Here is a 6,882-nt window from a genome sequence, read left to right as displayed (position 1 = left end):
TACCTCTCTGACATCAACCCACCCTGACTCTATCCCAACCCCAACCCTAACCCTAACCCTAACCCTAACCCTAACCTTAAGCAACCCCAGCCCTAAACCTAACCCTAACCCAATACCTAACCCTCAGGAATCATCTGATGACCTGAAGACAGTTTCTAGTGGATATTCCTTTGTGCTGCGCACTGTCTGGGGTGAAATCATGTTATTGGCTGTAAAGCGTGTCAGTCAATATGGGAAGCAGCTGGTTGGTTTAGCAGATAAGACTTCTCTCTGTGAGTTACCGGCTCCTGGAGTACAAAGGTCAGCCCTGCAGGTGCCTGCTCTGCGATCATGAGGCGTCTAACCAGTAGGGGCCGCTGTAGTGCAATGAGGTCTCCCCTGCCTTTACCAGGGGAGACCCTCGGGGACCCCTACACTCCACGCGGCCGTGCCTTTACCAGGGGAGACCCTCGGGGACCCCTGCACTCCCCTGACTGTGACTCCCCCTGCACACCACGCGGCCGTGCCTTTACCAGGGGAGACCTCGGGGACCCCTGCGCTCCCCTGACTGTGTGACTCCCCCTGCACACCACGCGGCCGTGCCTTTACCAGGGGAGACCCTCGGGGACCCCTGCACTCCCCTGACTGTGACTCCCCCTGCACACCACGCGGCCGTGCCTTTACCAGGGGAGACCCTCGGGGACCCCTGCACTCCCCTGACTGACTCCCCCTGCACACCACGCGGCCATGCCTTTAGCAGGGGAGACAATCAGGGACACCTATTTGCAACATTTTCAAACTTTACATTTGTAGAAAGTAAACTGTGATTTTCTTATTAGAAATAATCTAAAGTTTTCATTTGAAAAGTTATAGGTTCAAGAACAGCAGGAGCCAGTTTCAGACGTTTGCCTTTCCCATTTTGTAGTGTCGTTACACTCAGTTTCATATCTGTCTGATTCTAGTACGAGGTGTATTTTGAGTCACTTCCAACATAGACTCCAGGCAAATCAGTCTCCTGATTGCTGTAGAAACCAGTGCCCCTTAGTATATCCCCCACAGATCTTGTGAGAAGAGAGAGGGCCCGCTAGGTTAAATCAACATGGGACTATCCTATAATCCAACCCACAGAAGCTCCCCCAAACTGGGCCTCAGCGCTCACCAGCAGGAGAACAATGAAAGAGCTGGAAGGTACAGCAGGTCTCAGGAAAGTGCAAACAGAAAGCATTTTTTGTTGCTTTGTTTAACCAAATCCTAAACTGGAAACATGGTTAAGCTACTAGTAGAGGCGTATTCCAGGAACTCTAGTTCCTGGTTAAGAAGCTACTGGACTAGACCTGGTTGTCATAAACCGTCCAGGTCTAACCCTGGGAGATCATTTGTACTTTAACCTGATTTAGACAGAGTAACTACAGTACCACATTCAGAGTTACTCAAAGATTGGGTTTTGTCAGTTCAGTGCTATCTGCCTGCCATAAACGTATGTAACACAAACTAGATCAGCCAAAGTGCCTTAATACAGAGCCAGCATCGCCATCTATTTTGCATTGCCAGTAATATACAGCTGTGCACTAGGTGGTGCTGGACCTCACTAGCATAAAGACACGTTGGCAGCTCTAGTCTATGTTACTTATGTCTATGGCAGGCAACAAGATAATACCCAAAAGATCCGCGCCATGCACATCCATTCACTATATAAAAGACAGTGTTTCCAGTGGTTAAAGTCCAGGGCTTGTAACCAGGTGGTCACCGGTTCAAATCCCACCTCTGCCACTGACTGACTCACTGTGTGTGACCCTGAGCAAGTCACTTAACCTCCTTGTGCTCCATCCTGCGGATGAGATGTTAAATCAATGTCCTATTGTAAGTGACTCTGCATATAATGCACAGTTCACAGCCTACCTCTGTAAAGCGCTTTGTGATGGTGGTCTACTATGAAAGGCACTATATAAATAAATAAATAAATAAATAAATAAAATATATATATATAGAGAGAGAGAGAGAGAGAGAGAGAGAGAGAGAGAGAGAGAGAGAGGTCTCCAATGCTTTGAAAGAAAGCAAGTATTTCCATTTTAAACATACCTGCTACTACACTATGATAAAGACATCTGTTAGCAGACCTTGTTTTCCGATAGTCTCGCACTTCCTTGCTCACCTGGAGAGTGACATTGCCTCCACACCTCTAGGTCCCTTTTTCCTGCAAGTAACAAACTAGCTGCTTCCCCTAATGACCGGCATGGAGCCGGTAACATAATGCCAAAGAACCTACAGAGGGGACCTAGGAAGTGAAGCAGTAACAGACATCCTGAAAGGCAAGGCAGACAAACGGAGAATGCTGTTACCTGGTGCAGGGTTTCCCAGCCCTGGTCCTGGGGACCCCCTGTGTGTCTGCTGGTTTTCATTCCAACTGAGCTCCCCATTACTTAATTGAACCCTTAATGGAACTATTCATTAGCTTAATTACAACTTTTTAATTGTTTTCAGCTTTTAAACAGTTGGAGATTTCAGTGAACAATACCATTTTATAAGTAACTTGAAATTGGAGACTTTTAGGAGCTGAGAAGAATGATAAAGGTCTAATTAAACACATTATTAGTTTGATTCAATAATTGAGAACTCAGTTGGAATGAAAACCAGCAGACACAGGGGGTCCCCAGGACCAGAATTGAGAAACCCTGACCTGGTGTAATACCAGAAATTAAAAAAAAAAAATACATTTTTGAGACCATATAGAGAATGGAAGTGCACAAGGTCTGTATAATTATTTTACTAACTACTTTAAGGAAATCAGCAGCTAACTGTTCTCTAGAATAACTGAAACTACGGCAGGGAGAGCTGGCTTTATAACTGTCATTATGTAACACATGAAATCAGTGACACCCAAGCGCATTCTAGTGCAACATATCTGAGATGTTTCTAATAATCCAAGACTGGAGATACTGAGAAAAAAAAAGAAATAGGTCAAATATTTATATTGAAAAGAGAGACCAAGACTACATTTGCCATTCTTGCAATTAAATTGTTTGTAGTCATTATCTACCCACTTGACTGATCAAATGAATGATTAACTCTTTGCTTAGAAACACTAAAGAAAGTTAAATTCAGTGACATGCATTTCTAAACACAGCACTATTGAGTGTTTGACTGTTATGAGAACACTTTGCTTACCAGGGCAGCCACATACTTTACAGTGAAGGCCAGTAATACACAGAGTCTTGAATACAGCACGTTTTATTTGCTAAAGAGAAAATATAATAAATATATAAAAAAAAACATGTTTCTCTTTTCACCATCAACCCAAGAAGCATCTCAAAGCAATGATCAAAATACAATGAAAGTAAAAAACAAAAACAAAAACACAAATAAAATGTTGACAACTAAACATTTAACTGTTGGTATTCAATGGGACAGCTGTACTTACATTGACCAAAAAAAGAAATATTTTAAAATACATTTAATGTGCAACGATGTTTACAAGTACGTATACATTACTATTTGTAAATCAAAATGAAAATAACCCAGATGCAACATCAAAACAGTTTCATCACCTTCATACATTTATGGTATTTGGTTTCCAATTATGTTTCAGTTTTTCCATCACATCCTTAAAACTCCCCTCCCCTCCCCTGCCAGCTCAGCATGGTTTACCACAATATCTACTGAAGTTCATTACAAGATGCTTCTAGTTAATTCCACACAAGGGCTTTTTGTACCATCACTGTGAGCTAAAGGTATTAGGCTACTTTGATTATTAGTCTCGCCTTCTACACCAGGGTGAGCTTCCCTGTAATGAAAAAAAAAACCCCATCAGACTCCTCGCATCTCGTTAGCAGCAACAATTAACTCAGCCAGCCCATCACACCACAACTGTCAGCAAGGAAGCTCACACAGATGTAGAAGGCGAGACTGCTCATCAAATTAGTCCAGTTTCTCACTTTAAAATTGATGATGCAAAAAGCCCTTGTGTGGAACGGTCTTGTAATGCTCTTTAGTAGATATTGCTATGAACCTTGCTTAGCTAAAAATACGTTTCAAGGATGCGATGAAAAAAACTAACAAGAATTGAAAATTACTATGAATGACAGGCAGAGAGAATTGTTTCATTGTGTACACCCTTCTTATTCTTCCTTTGAGACCAGTTCCAGACACAGACACACAAGTGCAGATTAAGGCTCCAATTGTAAAACACTGCAGCCACATGGGTTAGCAGTCCTCTATGCCACGTTTCCATCAGTCAAACCAGGTCCTATAGCTCAGTTTCATTCGGGTCCAGTTTGAGTTGACAATATGCCCTTGATACAATATAATCATTTAGTGACTGCAGCTCTGCGGCACAGTCTCTTAGTGCATTCCTCTTATTATTTGAGGGTGTTTGCAGTCGTTCTGGGTAGTTTTGGGTTGCTCTAATATTGAGTTTTCACTTTCTCCATTACTGCCTTTACCTGGAGAGTGAAACAGTGATAGCCTTCCTGGGAGTAAGGCATGGGAGCCTCCTTCAAACCCAGTGCACTCAGCTTAAAAATGAATATACAGGATTGCAAGAACTGCCTTTGAAAACTGCAAATTTGAGACACCACATAGGGCATGGAAGTGCATGATAGGTGAGGATTATAGAATTATATTTTTTAGCTACAAACATTTTAAAGCCAGGTTGCCTCGTATTCAAAACTACAGCTGACAAAGTCAATACCAAATACCTTATTAACAGTACTTTGTGTGCTAAAGATTCTCCATTCAAATCTGAATCCATGAAAACAGGTCTGAAAACTTGAATGAAGTGAATGGCAATCACGTGGTATAAGCCTGTGTTGATTGTGCATAAATGAGTGTGGGTAAGTTGACAGGCTGAGGGTGAATGCTTTCTTCAGTCCTACGAGACTCAAAAGCAGAGACTTGTCGCTGGTTACTCAGGACAGATTCATCAGACAGCAGCTCAGAGTGCTGGCAGCCCATCATCTTGTAAGAAAAAATGTGTGTCCCAGAGATTTCAGATGCATTCTCCATAGTTACTTAAAGCACAAGTAGATTCAAATTGTAGATTGAATTCCTCTTAACTTCCTCTGATGTTTGCAACCATTCTGCAGTGATTTTTATGCAATAACTCAAATACTTTTATTTTATATACAAGTCTGTGTCAATGTGTTTTCTCCAGAGTTCAGGAGCTGTGCTTCTGTTATATTTGCCTGACATAAACACATGTAATACAGGCGGGATAAACCAGTGTGTTTTTATGAAAAGCCAGCGCCATCTAGTGATCAGCCACTGTGGATCAAGCTTCAGTCTGCTTCGGTGGCAGAACACTGTGCACTAGGAGGTGCTGGTGCTTGCTAATATAAGAGAGACTGGCTGATCTAGCCTATATTGCATTGGTCTATAGCAAGAAATTTGAATTAAAGACGAGCGGCTCCTGAACTCAGCATTAAATTAAACAGCACAATATCTGAGTTATTGCAATAAACAGCACCAGTGGGGTTAAGGGAACAGTAAAATGAACACAAATGAATGTGAAGCTACTTTTAAAGTTTATCAAAATCACAACACCGAGCCACTGCAGATTTTCCTAAACGCTTATGTAACTTGGTTGCGAATGCCTTCACTTCAGCACTGGGGTCCAGAGCTTGGCTGCTACAATTATTTCAGCGCTTCCCCAAATATACCCGTTTCTAACTACAGAAAATGATGCCCATTTCACCCCACTCTTAATAAATTCAACGCAAAACCATACATGCTGTACAGCTACTCCTAGAAAACTGATCAATGTGGGGAACCACGGCACTGGTGGGACTCCTTCTTAACGCGACCTGATATCAAAGTGCAGTCAGAGCAAATTAATATCACTGCTCTTAATGTCGTGTCATCCCGCTCATAGCATTTGTAATCAATGAAACCGCCGAACATCTCTACCACTTTTTTCCACACTGCACTTCCTGTTGAAGTTGCTTCAGGGAGTTTGAGTCCTTCTGGGGAAAAACGATTCAGAATGGGGTTTTTTTTCACTCTCCCCAAGCACATGTTTTAAAATCATACATATTTCTCCAAAAGAAAAAAAAAAAAACTGTGCATTTAAATGTTTGCCACTTATCTTAAAAGACCTTAAACTCCCAGAAGTCAACCGCATTGGCTCCCGTTTGAGTACGTTCCTGTGACCGACGTGCTTTCAATGTCGACTGTGTTCCTTCACACGCCCTTACGAAGTTCAAGTGTAAAACTGAAGTGTCTGCAAGGAGCGTGCGATAAATATTCTTCACTAACAAAAAATCTAATTCACCTTTACCATGATGTGTGTGTTTCTGAGACCTATGAAAATGCCTTCATTTGGCAATATACATCAGGTAAGATATACTAGCATTATGATGCTAACCCCATGTACTTCAGTATCATCACCTTGAAGCACCCTGGAAAGAATATAATGGAAGTCAAAACGGACTTCTGAAATACCAGCATGGGATAAACAATGAGAAATTATTCAACACTTTGAGTTGTTTATGGCACTTAAAACATTTCTTCCCAAATGATACTGGTTCCCTAACAAGATTCAATTGATTTTTAAATTGGCAATTGGATTTGGTTTTTGCTCCTTTGTTACGCTTAGTAAAAACAGTTAAAATGTTTGTCCCTCATACTGCAGCAATGTTTGAACTTTGGTTAACACACAGTAAGCTGCTGTATTGAAAATCAATGAATTAAAGAACATAATTGCTAGTACTGTACTCAGCTTCCACAGCAACATATTTGTTGTATCAATACTTCTGTGTGTAATTTCTTATGTTGCCGGGTTATTGGTGCTAGTCAGTCCATTAAAGATATTAAAAAGGACAGACAGTATACTATAAAATGTAGAATAAACTAGGATGTACAAAATTCAATAATTCTCTCCCCTGTGTATCATTCATGGTATTTAGTTTC

This window comes from Acipenser ruthenus, chromosome 35 (assembly GCF_902713425.1).
Source record: "Acipenser ruthenus chromosome 35, fAciRut3.2 maternal haplotype, whole genome shotgun sequence".
Taxonomy (NCBI): domain Eukaryota; kingdom Metazoa; phylum Chordata; class Actinopteri; order Acipenseriformes; family Acipenseridae; genus Acipenser; species Acipenser ruthenus.
This window is presented reverse-complemented; position numbering follows the sequence as displayed.